Source organism: Eriocheir sinensis, chromosome 13, assembly GCF_024679095.1.
Source record: "Eriocheir sinensis breed Jianghai 21 chromosome 13, ASM2467909v1, whole genome shotgun sequence".
In the NCBI taxonomy this organism is placed as follows: Eukaryota; Metazoa; Arthropoda; class Malacostraca; order Decapoda; family Varunidae; genus Eriocheir; species Eriocheir sinensis.
Window position 1 is genome coordinate 8,961,387 of NC_066521.1, and position 12,166 is coordinate 8,973,552.

At 40.0% G+C, this 12,166-nt stretch overlaps 1 protein-coding gene across 4 annotated transcripts in view; it reads right to left on the minus strand.

Annotated features, from left to right (window-relative positions):
* LOC126997941 (uncharacterized) overlaps window positions 1-1,131 on the minus strand; it is a 59,307-nt gene extending 58,176 nt beyond the window's left edge. The window contains exon 1 of one of the 4 annotated variants that reach the window (XM_050859194.1): window positions 1,003-1,131. The gene's annotated coding sequence lies outside the window, so the exon portion shown is untranslated. Of the gene's footprint in view, window positions 1-831; window positions 850-959; window positions 976-1,002 lie in introns of those variants that run through there. The other 3 variants (XM_050859195.1, XM_050859196.1, XM_050859197.1) reach the window with 3 other exon arrangements.
* Between the last annotated feature and the right edge of the window lie 11,035 nt (window positions 1,132-12,166).

The window sequence follows — 12,166 nt, forward strand, 5'->3', positions numbered from 1 at the left end:
TTAAGGCAAAATCACACACACGTAGAAGACACGGAATACACGGAAAAAACGAGACGGAGACAAGTTCCACACGCGTAACCGACGAAGTGATTGCAGCGGATGCCAGTTAGGACACTTCAGCACCCTCTTTAGGCCATTACAGTTTCCAGAGTGGGTGAGAATTTAGATCTGTAGCACGTGGGAGGCAACAGCGAGGCACAGGCGACGCAAAGAGCGACTTAAATCCCGGAGAACGTTCGTAGTAATGTTCCCCGTATTCGCTTTGCAGTTTCTAGGTACTCGTATAACGTTTAGACCGTAGTGTATAACGTCATATGATGCTGCTCTTAGGCACACCCACATCGGTTAGCGTTGTTCATGCGTGAAGGCCTGACAGGTGGAATGGAGGGAGGGTCTGCTAAGGTTTTCTAGTTCAACGTATATACTTGCATTTCCACTTTCCACGTATTGCTCTCCACGTAAACTCACTAAACTCGCACAGGTTCACATGCACCCTGCACGGAGGCTACACAGATGGGATGAGGTGCGCGTGTTTGTTTGCCTGTGTTTGTGTTTGTAGCAAAAGTTTTCTGTTTCAGCGAGCTCGTTTAACATATTGCTTTCAATGTAATCTCACTCAGGTACATAGGCTACACATACACCTAGGAATGAAGTGTGTGTGTGTGTGTGTGTGTGTGTGTCAGAACTCCACCGTTTCCACGTTTATCGTCAGTGCATCTTGCTTTTAGTGTACACACGTAAAGGTATACACATGAACACACACACATGCACGGAGGCAACACAGGCCAGATGAAGTGTTGGCAAGCGACTGACTGTTCACCTGTATCATACCTGAGCACCGGTCGCGACAACTTGGAATCTATCGTAACACCTGTACGCCAGCTGACTCACACACTCCCACGGCCACGTTCCCTAACACCTGTGTCGCCGATCTCACACCTCCACACATGCTCACACACCGGCGCCACCAGGCAAATGTCCACGTGTTCCGCAGGTAATTACGTGTGTCGAGATGAAGTGTCAGAGTATTGCGTAGCGCGGGGTCGAGGAGAGCTATCCACGTGGTGGGTTGGTTACTACTGAGCGTGTGACTTGAGCGCTGCTACTCCCCGCCTCCTCGTGTGTTGCTAACTTGTGGTAGAAAACGGCAGGTGCCTCGAGGGTAACTATGTCATTTTAGTGGTGATGCGGCGCTTTCTTCAGTGGTTTGCGTGATGTGGGTTCCTGTCTAGACGCTGTGTTAGAGGCGATCAAGGCAATGATATGTGTTAAGAAGGCTGATAGGTGGGAATTCATGTTTCTACCGCCCAAGGGAAGCGACGGTGACCCGCAAAGTTTGGTGTTCTAAAATATTACGTCGTTCTGTTTTCGTTTTATTCGTTTGGCCCAGTTTGCAAGAGACACGGATAAAAGAACGATTAAACGATTACGGGGCTGAAAATGTTACTGTTTTGTTTTTGTTTTGTGCAGCTCTTTATCGCTCTCGGGTTCATTACCAAAATAAATATAATACTTGTCGTGTACACTACATTCGTTTAATTAATATTGCAAGGGTATCTGGTTTATATTCAAATGATAACCGAGTTAGATATGTTTCTGGATAAACTGTTTTAGTTCCGTTCTCATATTATTAAATACACACCTCCCCACTCCATGAAAATAATAAGTGCTCTGAGATGTTAGGTCGCTCAGTACTCAACAAAGGAATCACAGAAGAAAAAATGCCTAATATGAGATGTCGCTAAATGGTTTTCTTTTGTTTTATTTTTCGATCAGTCATATGTGAAGTTCCCGTCCCTAAACAGAAGACAAAAATCCATCTTTATCGTTGCCTTACGCCTAAGTTCACCTCAATTTGCATAGGAATCCCGCACGGAGGAAACATACTCAGTCGAATGTATTACTCGTTCTTATTCACTCTCAGGCTCATAAACTGAGAAAAATAAAGACACGTGGCTTTGTTTGCATTTTTCTTCTGGGCGAGTTCGCCGGAGATGTACGTTGGCAGGAAGCGGCATCTGAAAAAGAAAAAATTGAGGTGGCTTTGTTTGTGTTTTACATTTAGACGAGTTTGCCATAGAATCACGTTGACAGGAAGCAGCCCTCGATCGTTTGGCTTGAGGGGTGGGGGTAAGGGGGGATTGCTTGGGTGTGTATGCTCTAAAAATATATAATAATAGATCGCTCTGTTTGAATTTTACTTGTGAGTCTAAGTTACCAAAGAATCACATACGGAGAAAACGGTTAAAATATGTAATAATAGATCGCTCTGTTTGAATTTTACTTGTTACCAAAGAATCACATACGGAGAAAACAGTTAAAATATTAGCTTGGGCTGTGTCTAGCTCTTGTGTAAGCCATTCAAAGTACAGCAAGAATAAATCGTTTTGTTTGCCTGTTATTTATTAGCTAAGGTTGCCAAAGAATCGTACAGGCAGGAAGCGGTTACTTGTTCGAATACTTCAGCATATGGGTTTTTTTTTCTTCTTTTCTTTCTCTTGGGTTTGATTTTAGCTCAAGCGTAAGCCCTTCAAAGAACAGTAAGAATAAATCGTTTTGTTTGGCTTTTATTCGTTAGTTAAAGATGCCGAAGAATCATACACGCAGGAAGCTGTTACTGGTTCGAATACTTTCTCAAATGTTTTTATTCTTATTCGTTGTCTCGCTCAGATGTGTAGCCAGAAATAAATACCATGAATAATAAATATAGATCTTTTTTTCTTTCATACAGACAGGAAACGGTTATTTATTCGAATACTTGAGCCTATGTTTTCATTTGCGTTTTCTTCTCCCTCTCAGACGTATAACCAAAAATAAGTACCATGATTAATGAATAAATAAATGGTTTTTTTTTTCATATAGACAGGAAACGCTTACTTATTCAAACACCCAAGCATATGTGTTGTTTGTGTTCTATTCCCGCATTCAGCTAGGTGTGTAACTAAAAATTATACACAGATCTGGTTTTCTTTCTTCTTTCATACAGACAGGAAACGGCTACTTGTTCGATTACTTTCGCATATGTTTTCGCTCTCATATTTTGTAACCCAAAAACTACCATAAATAATGAATAGATAGATGATTTTTTGTTGTTGTTGTTTGTTTGTTTACTCAGTTTGTAAATGAAGTACGTGCATATAAATCGATTAACCTACATCGCTGAATACGCAAGTAGTACATACATGTTTTACTCTATCTATTTCTCGCTCTCAGGTGTGTGATACCCCTAAAGAAAACTACTCATAAATTTATCGCTTTTTTATGCCGTTTCTCTTGTAAAGGAAGCACGTACATAGAAAACGATTGCTGTGTTCAATACCTAAGTACAGGCGTTGATTAATACTTTTTCTTTCTCGGTCTCAGGTGTGTTCGGCATATGACCACAGATGTTGCCCCGACTAAACAAAACTTTCCAACTTTTCAGGTGTGTTAAGGTATGGTTCTCGTCAATAGGTCGGGGTTTGTTTGTCTTTTTTCGTTCATCTTCTAAAGGAACCGCGTAGAGAGGAAACGCTTATCTAATTGAATTCATTAGTACAAGTATGTTTATTTTCGCTGGGGTGTCTCCTTAAAAGAAATGGCTCTCGCAAATACATCTTTTTTTTTTTTCGTTTTTGTTCATCTCGTAGAGGAATTGTACACAGAAGAAACGCTTATCTAGTTGAATTCGTTAGCACAAGTTTGTTTGTTTGTTTTCGCTGAGGTGTCTCTTTAAAAGAAATGGTTCTCGCAAATACATCTTTTTTTCTTTCGTTTTTGTTCGTCTCGTAGAGGAATCATGCAGAGAAGAAACGCTTATCTAGTTGAATTCGTTAGTACATGTTTTATTTATTTTTTTTACTTTTTATTTTTTTATTTATTTATTTTTTGCTCAGGTGTCTCCTTAAAAAAATGGGTCTCGTAAATACATCGTTGTTTTTCTTTTTTGCTCATCTCGTAAAGGAACCGCGTACTGAGGAAACGCTTACTTAGTTGAATATGTTAGTACATGCTTAGTTTATGTTTTATCGCTTCCAGGTGTGTCGCTAAAAAAAACTGGTTCTCATTTTTTTTACTTGCTCATCTTGTAAAGGAACCGCGTACTGAAAAAAACGATTACTCGGTTGAATAATTTAACATTTTTTTTCTCTCGCGCTCATTTGTATATTCAAAAGGAAATCTGCGTTCTCAAAATACATCGTTCAGTTTACATTTAGTTCGTCTGACTTGTCAAGGAAGCGCCTACAAAACAACAAAAGAGTAGGATCCGTTGATGCAGGTTCAGTAAAAGAAATATGTTACTGGACGCTTCTCTGTATACCTTGTGGCGTCTCAGGTTGACCCATTTTTGGCGTGGTCAAAAAAATTGGTTTTGTTGATAATTTTATTCCACATATTACTACCGAGTTTGTAACATGGCGAGGCAACTGAAAATTCAAAACTTCTAACTAACTCCGTCCCAAAAGTGGAGTGAAAAGCCAAACTAGCCACATAACTGTTCATAAATGCTTATACAACGTTTACAAAAATCTGGCTGAGTTAGGAAAGGAACCACGAACTCCAGAGTTTAGAGCAAAGAGAACACGAACAGTAACTCTAGTGAGATATATGGATGTAAGTTCAGTTAGCAAAACATATTACTAGACGTTTCCTTTGCCTTGTGGGGTCTCAGGTTAGTCTCTAGTTAGCAACAAAAAAAACACGAGCGTGAGTAAATAAAGCACGATATCTTGATGCAGGTTCAGTTAGCCAAACATGTTACCGAACGTTTTCCTGTGCCGTGTGGAGTCGCAGGTGAGTGGCCAGGGGGAGTTTTTGTACCCACGAGCCAGAATTATGAAGGGCGTCAGCAGGGCCGCCAATACCCACCTCCGCGGCGCCACTGTTGGGTGCGTCGGCGTCTCTACCACCTTGATGCCTCCACGCACTCCACGGGTCGATAGAGGCGAAATTCCCGGCTTTACACGCAAGCAATACACCGATCAGCGGGTTATCCCATCACGGAGGCGGAGCAGAACCCACCAAAGCCACAAATAGCCGCAGATAACCGCAAAAGCAAGAGAAGTGCAAGTGGTGAAAGGAAAAAACGCATAATATCAAGAAGAAGAATTTGATAGAGGTATAAATAAAGAGAGAAAATGTAGCATCAAGTAGAGGAATTTGACTCTTGAGAGAAAGGGATATAACGAGACAAACCGCGTTACTTGAAGGGAACTGATAGAGAAGTGTAAGTAATGAAAATAAAAGTGCATAACATAAGAAGATGAATTTGATTGAGAAGTAAATAAGGATATAAAAAAAACGCAAAACATCAAGGAGAGGAATTTGGTGTTAGAATGTGGATGCGAGAATGACAGAATTTGAATCGGTACAAAACTGGCGTAAAATATAAAACTAGAAACAAGAATTATGAGAATATATAAAAGAAAACGAAAGAAAGGTCACGGTAAAATTACAAATAATGGAAAAATACGCATAACATCGACTAGAGAAACCTGATGATTGTGAGAAAGTGAAAGAGAACGCGAGAAAGTTGCAATCAGCCGCATAAAATAATACAGAGTAGATACCTGAGGCGTGACGGTGATTAATATAGCGGATAAATGCAATCAGTGAAAAGGAAACCACAAAACACAAACAAAAAGGAGAAATTTAAAATGAGAGCGTGGGTGAGAAAACTTCGACAAGAGAAAATTACGAGCATTACAAACCGCGTAAAATATTATAATGGGTCGTATTATAAGACATCTCGCTGCCCAAGAACACCTATTTAACAAGGCTTTCGTAGGAGTTGCGGGCATTTCCAGGGGTAGTTATATGACCCTGGTGGTAGTGTGACCCTTCTTCTGTACCGTGAACCCCAAGAAACACCTATTTAACAAGGCTTTCGTAGGAGTTGCGGGCATTTCCAGGGGTAGTTATATGACCCTGGTGGTAGTGTGACCCTTCCTCTGTACCGTGAACCCCAAGAAACACCTATTAAAACCCGATTGACCCCCTCTTTGACTTTTAGAAATAGCTGATGTGAGAAGGGAAAGTGTTTTATAATTACTACCTATATAGACACGAGAACCTTGGGAGGAAGGGAATAAGAAAGCGAACAATGGGAGACAATTAGAAAACCAGTACAATTACCGAAACCAGGAACGTTATACTTATGAAAACGTGGATGTAAAAACTACGACACGAGAGAATAATATACGTGCCTAACATAACATAGACACGAGAAACTGAAGAGTGAAAAGGAATAGGAAAGCGAACAAAGGCAGATAATTAAAGAAAACTACCACGAATTATAGATACCAGGAATGTTATGCTTATGAAAACGTGATGTAAAAACTACGACACGAGAAAATAATATGTGCCTAAAATAACATATAGAGAACCTTAAGAGTGAAAAGGAATAGGAAGCGAACAAAGGCAGATAATTAAAGGAAACTACCACGAATTATAGATACCAGGAACGTTATGCTAATGAAAACGTGGATGTAAAAACTACGACACGAGAAAATAATGTGCCTAAAATAACATATAGAGAACCTTAAGAGTGAAAAGGAATAGGAAAGTGAACAAAGGCAGATAATTAAAGAAAACTACCACGAATTATAGATACCAGGAACGTTATGCTTATGAAAACGTGATGTAAAAACTACGACACGAGAGAATAATAGGATTCGTGCCTAAAATAACATGTTGACACGAGAAATAAGAGTGAAAAGGAATAGGAAAGCGAACAAAGGCAGATAATTAAAGAAAACTACCACGAATTATGGATACCAGGAACGTGATACTAAAGGGACCGTCGATGAAAAAATTACGACACTAGAAAATTACAAGCATTATGGAACAGAGTAAAATATAGACACGAGAAACTTAAGAGTGAAAAGGAACAGGAAAGCGAACAAAGGCAGATAATTAAAGAAAACTACCACGAATTATAGATACCAGGAACGTGATACTAAAGGGACCGTCGATGAAAAAATTATGACTCTAGAAAATTACAAGCATTATAGAACAGCGTATAATATAGACACGAGAAACTTAAAGAGTGAAAGGGAACAGGAAAGCGAACGAAGGCAGATAATTAAAAAAAACTACCACGAATTATAGAAACCAGGAACGTGATACTAAAGGGACCGTCGATGAAAAAATTACGACACTATAAAATTACAAGCATTATAGAATAGCGTAAAATATGGACACGAGAAACTGAAAAAAGGGGCCGAGTAAATGAAAGCGAACAGTGACATAATTATAAACAAACTTCTGCGACCATAGTAACTCTTGAAATCTTGATGCTGGTTCAGTTATCAAAATTGTTACTAGATGTTTTTCTCTGCCTTGTGGAGTCTCGGGTAATAAAAATCTCTTCCTCTCTTCCCCTCTTCGTTTAGGTAGCAAAGAGAATACGGGCAAATGACTCTAGCAGGTTCATTTAGCATAACATGTTACTGGACGTTTCCTTTGCCTTGTGGAGTCTCGGGTTAGTCTCTGGTTAGCAAAGAAAACACGAGCATGAGTAAAAATCCGTGGATGAGAAAACAAAGATACGAGAAAATTACGAACATTAGAAGAACCGCGTAAAATATAGACGCTAGAAAAGGAATAGAAAAGCGAACAACTGCAGATACTTAGAGAAATGCTACTTATAAAGAGACTAAGAACGTGATACTCATGGGAACGTGCATGAGAAAACGACAGAAATGGTGAGAAAACGAACGAAATATGAGACGTTATATAAATGTTGAAGGGCAGAGAGAGAGAGAGAGAGAGAGAGAGAGAGAGAGAGAGAGAGAGAGAGAGAGAGAGAGAGAGAGCACAGGATAAAGATAAAACGTTAACAACAGACTGAAAGCAAAACCCAAGACCGTATCAAAGGAAAATGCAACGCGTGTGTTCTGACTGCAGAGAGAGAGAGAGAGAGAGAGAGAGAGAGAGAGAGAGAGAGAGAGAGACACCACAAAGCACAACCACCAACACGTTTTAACTTTCGCTCATTTTTGTTTTAGTAAATGTCGGAGTTCCGGAGGAGGAGGAGGAGCGTCGCCTCGTCTCTTGCCTGTTTATGTTTTAGAAGTGAATGTTTTCCGGGTTTTTTCTTATCTAGTTCTTTTTTCTTTCCTTTTTTTAACATTTTCTTGCTTTTCTCTTCCCCCGTTTCTTTTGTCGACACTTCAAATGAACACTTTAGACTTCCTGTTTTCCTTCCTGCACGAGTTTTTTTAATCTTTGTTCTTTCCTTCGTAGTAGTGGTAGTAGTAGTAGCAGTAGTAATAGTAGTAGTAACAGTAGTAGTAGTAGTAGTAGTAGTAATAATAATAGTAGTAGTAGTAGTAGTAGTAGTAGTAGTAGTAGTAGTAGTAGTAGTAGTAGTAGTACTAGTACTAGTAGTAGTAGTGTAGTAGTAGAACAGCCAAGAAGCAGTGTGGTCGCCTGGATGAGATGCAGGCTGTCCTTCTCCCTCCTGAGGTCAGCCTTGGTCTGCCTGAGAGGAACCAGGTCACCTAGTAGTAGTAGTAGTAGTAGTAGTAGTAGTAGTAGTAGTAGTAGTAGTAGTAGTAGTAGTAGTAGTAGTAGTAGTAGTAGTAGTAGTAGTAGTAGTAGTAGTAGTAGTAGTAGTAGTAGTAGTAGTAGTGTAGTAGTAGTAGTAGTAGTAGTAGTAGTAGTAGTAGTAGTAGTAGTAGTAGTAGTAGTGTACTGTAGTAGTAGTAGTAGTAGTAGTAGTAGCATAGGAGTGATGATGGTAGTGATCTTGTTGTGGTTCTCCTTCTACCTCTAATTTTCTTTTTCTTCTTCCTCCTCTTCTTCATACCTGCGGAAGTTTAGAACACACTCGCACGCACAGGCACACAAAAACAGTGCACATGTCTGCCTGGGTTAACGAGTACACACACACACACACACACACACACACACACACTCACACACATAATAGAAACTTGTTTCCTGTGGTTGGCAGTTTTGGAAAGTCTATACACACACACACACACACACACACACACACACACACACACACACGACAGATAGTTTTGATAGCTTTAGAAAGAACTTAACTCTCTAACAAGAATTAATCTCTCTCTCTCTCTCTCTCTCTCTCTGGTATTCTTCTTTTTCTTTTTTTCTCTATCAAGTATTTAATCTCGTCCATTTTTCTTCATTTTTTCCTCTCCCTTTTACAATCTACTTCGCTTTTCTTTTTCCTCTACCGTCTCCCGTCACCCTCACGTTGTGCAATTTTTATTTTCACTCATTTTTTTTTTTTTCGCCTCTCCCTCCTCTTCCTCCCTCTTACCCTTTCCCTCCTTCATATTTCTCCATTTTTACAGTTTTGTTTTTCCTTAAATAAAGATCGCTACCGTTCTATTCCCTTGCAAAAAAAAAGATATATACAACTACTACTACTACTACTACTACAACTACCACCACCACCACCATTACCACTACTACTATTACTACCACGACTACTACTACTTCCACTACTAGCCTACTATTACTACTACTACTAATACTACTACTACTACTACTACTACTACTACTACTACTAATAATAATAATAATAATAATAATAATAATAATAACAAAAATTAATAAAGCAAAATACAAAATACAAGTCATTACTATTATATTTTTCGTCATCATATTCATCATTAACTTTACTAATTTAGGGAAAGTTCAATTATGGTTTCCCTCTCCCTGAATGGCGTCTTAAATATCTTTCTAAAGAGCTTCCAAACCTACATTGACGCGTTTTCTATTATTATTACCAGAGAGAGAGAGAGAGAGAGAGAGAGAGAGAGAGAGAGAGAGAGGGAGGGCAGGGTACGGATAATAACAGGTTCAGAGGGGTAACTATGGTAATAATTATGAGGTTGCGAAATCTGGCCCGTGGTAGAATAAAGGCAAGGGCGAGGAATGGAAGAAAAAGAGGAGAGCCGGAGGGAAGGGAAGGGAAGAGAAGACAAGGGATGAGAAGGGGATGAAAGGGAAGGGAAGAGAAGACAGGGGATGAAAAGGGGATTGAAGGGAAGGGAAGAGAAGGGAAGGGAATTGAAAGAAGAGGAGAGAAAGGAAAATAAGTAAAGAAAAAGGAAGAGAAGAGATCAAAAAGGAAGGGAAGGGAAGGGATCGAGGCGACAAGGGATGAGAAGGGAAGGAAGGGAAGGGGATGGAAGAGAAGGGAAGGGAAGGGAAAGAAGAGGAGATAAAGGAAAATAAGAAAAGAGAGGGGAAGAGAAGATATCAAAAAGGAAGGGAAGGGAAGGGATCGAGGCGACAAGGGATGAGAAGGGAAGGAAGGGCAGGGGATGGAATGGAAGGGAAGGGAAGGGAAGGGAAGGGAAGGGAAAGAAGAGGAGAGAAAGGAAAATAAGAAAAGAAAAGTGAAGAGATAAAAAAGGAAGGGACGGGAAGGGTGGAGACAAGGGATGAGAAGGAAAGGAAGGGAAGGGAAGGGAAGGGAAGAGAAGGAAGGGAACGGAAAGGAAGGAAAAGGAAGAGAAGGGAACGAAAAGAAAACAAAAGAGGACAGAGAGGAAGGGAAGGGGAGGCGAAGGTAAAAGAGAAAGGAGAGGTGGAAAAAAAAGGAAAAATGAGAAACGAAGGGAAAGGAAAAGGAAGGAAAGGGAAGAAAAGAGAATGGGATGTATGGGGATGGGGTGGAAGGGAAAGGAAGAGAAGGCAAAGGAAACTCAAAGATGGGAAGGAAAGGAAAATGAAAGAGAAGAGAAAGGGATGGAAGGGAAGAAAGGAGAAGAGAACTGAAGGAAAAGGGAAGAAAGAGGAATAGAAGGCGAGGATAAATGAGAGAAAGTAAGGAATAAAAAAGGAAAGGAAGGAAAGAGAACAGAAGGAAAATAAGACAAAGGAAATAAAAGGGAGGGGAAGAGAAGGGATGGAAGGGAACCGAAAGGAAGAGAAGGGGGCGTTTCGTACGGAAGGGAAGGGAATGAAAAGGATATGAAAACGAAGATAAAGGAGAGAAAGGAAAGAAAACAACGGAAGAATAAGGAGGGAAAAGAAAAAAGGAAGGGAAATGAAAGAAAGAAGAATGTAAATGAGAGACATAGGAAGGAATCGAAGAGGAAAGGAAGGAAAGAGAACGGAAGAAAAAGAAGAAAACGGAAGGGAAAAGGAAGAGAAGGGGATGGAAGGGAGGGGAATGGTAGGGAAGGAAGGGGAAAGGAAAGATGTGTAAATGAGGGGAAGATAAAGGAAAGAAAATGGAAGAGCAAAGCAAGGAAGGGAAAGAAAAGTAAGGAGAAGGGAAGAAAAAGATAGCAAAGGAAAAGATAAAGATTAAAGGGAAAGGAAAACGAAGGAAAGACATAGAAAGAAAGAAGAAAAGATAAAGAAAACGAAAATAAGGGAAGAGAAAGGAAAAGGGGGTCAAGTAAAATAAAGAGAAAAGAAAGAAAGGGAAAGAAAGATACGAGAAGAAAATGGAGGCGAAGGGAAGAAAAAGATAGCAATGGAAAAGATAAAGATTAAAGGGAAAGGAAAAAGAAGGGCATAGAAAGAAAGAAGAAAAGATGAAGAAAACGAAAACAAGGGAAGAAAAAGGAAAAGGGGTCAAGTGAAACAAGGAGAAAAGAAAAAAAGGGAAAGAAAAAAGAAAGATACGAGAAGAAAAGGGAGGCGAAGGGAAGGAAAGAGAATGAGGGGAAGATGAGGATAACGCGAAGAAGGGAGCACGCATGAGTGGATGGGAAGGAGAGGAAATCAATGAAGGAGAAAGATAGGAAGAAGTGAAAGGATAATAAATAGGGGAGAAGCAAAGTATGAAGACAAGATTAAATTTTATGGTGTAGCGAGCGAAGAGAGAGAGAGAGAGAGAGAGAGAGAGAGAGAGAGAGAGAGAGAGAGAGAGAGAGAGAGAGAGAGAGAGAGAGAGAGAGAGAGAGAGAGAGAGAGAAAATTGAGAAGTGAGGAGATAGAGGAGAGAGAGAGAGAGAGAGAGAGAGAGAGAGAGAGAGAGAGAGAGAGAGAGAGAGAGAGAGAGAGAGAGAGAGAGAAAGTGAGCAAAGGGAGAAAATTAGAAAAGGACGCAGAAAACTTGAGGGAAAAGGAAGAAAGTAAAGGAGAGAGAGAGAGAGAGAGAGAGAGAGAGAGAGAGAGAGAGAGAGAGAGAGAGAGAGAGAGAGAGAGAGAGAGAGAGAGAGAGAGAGAGAAATTAGAAAAGGACGCAGAA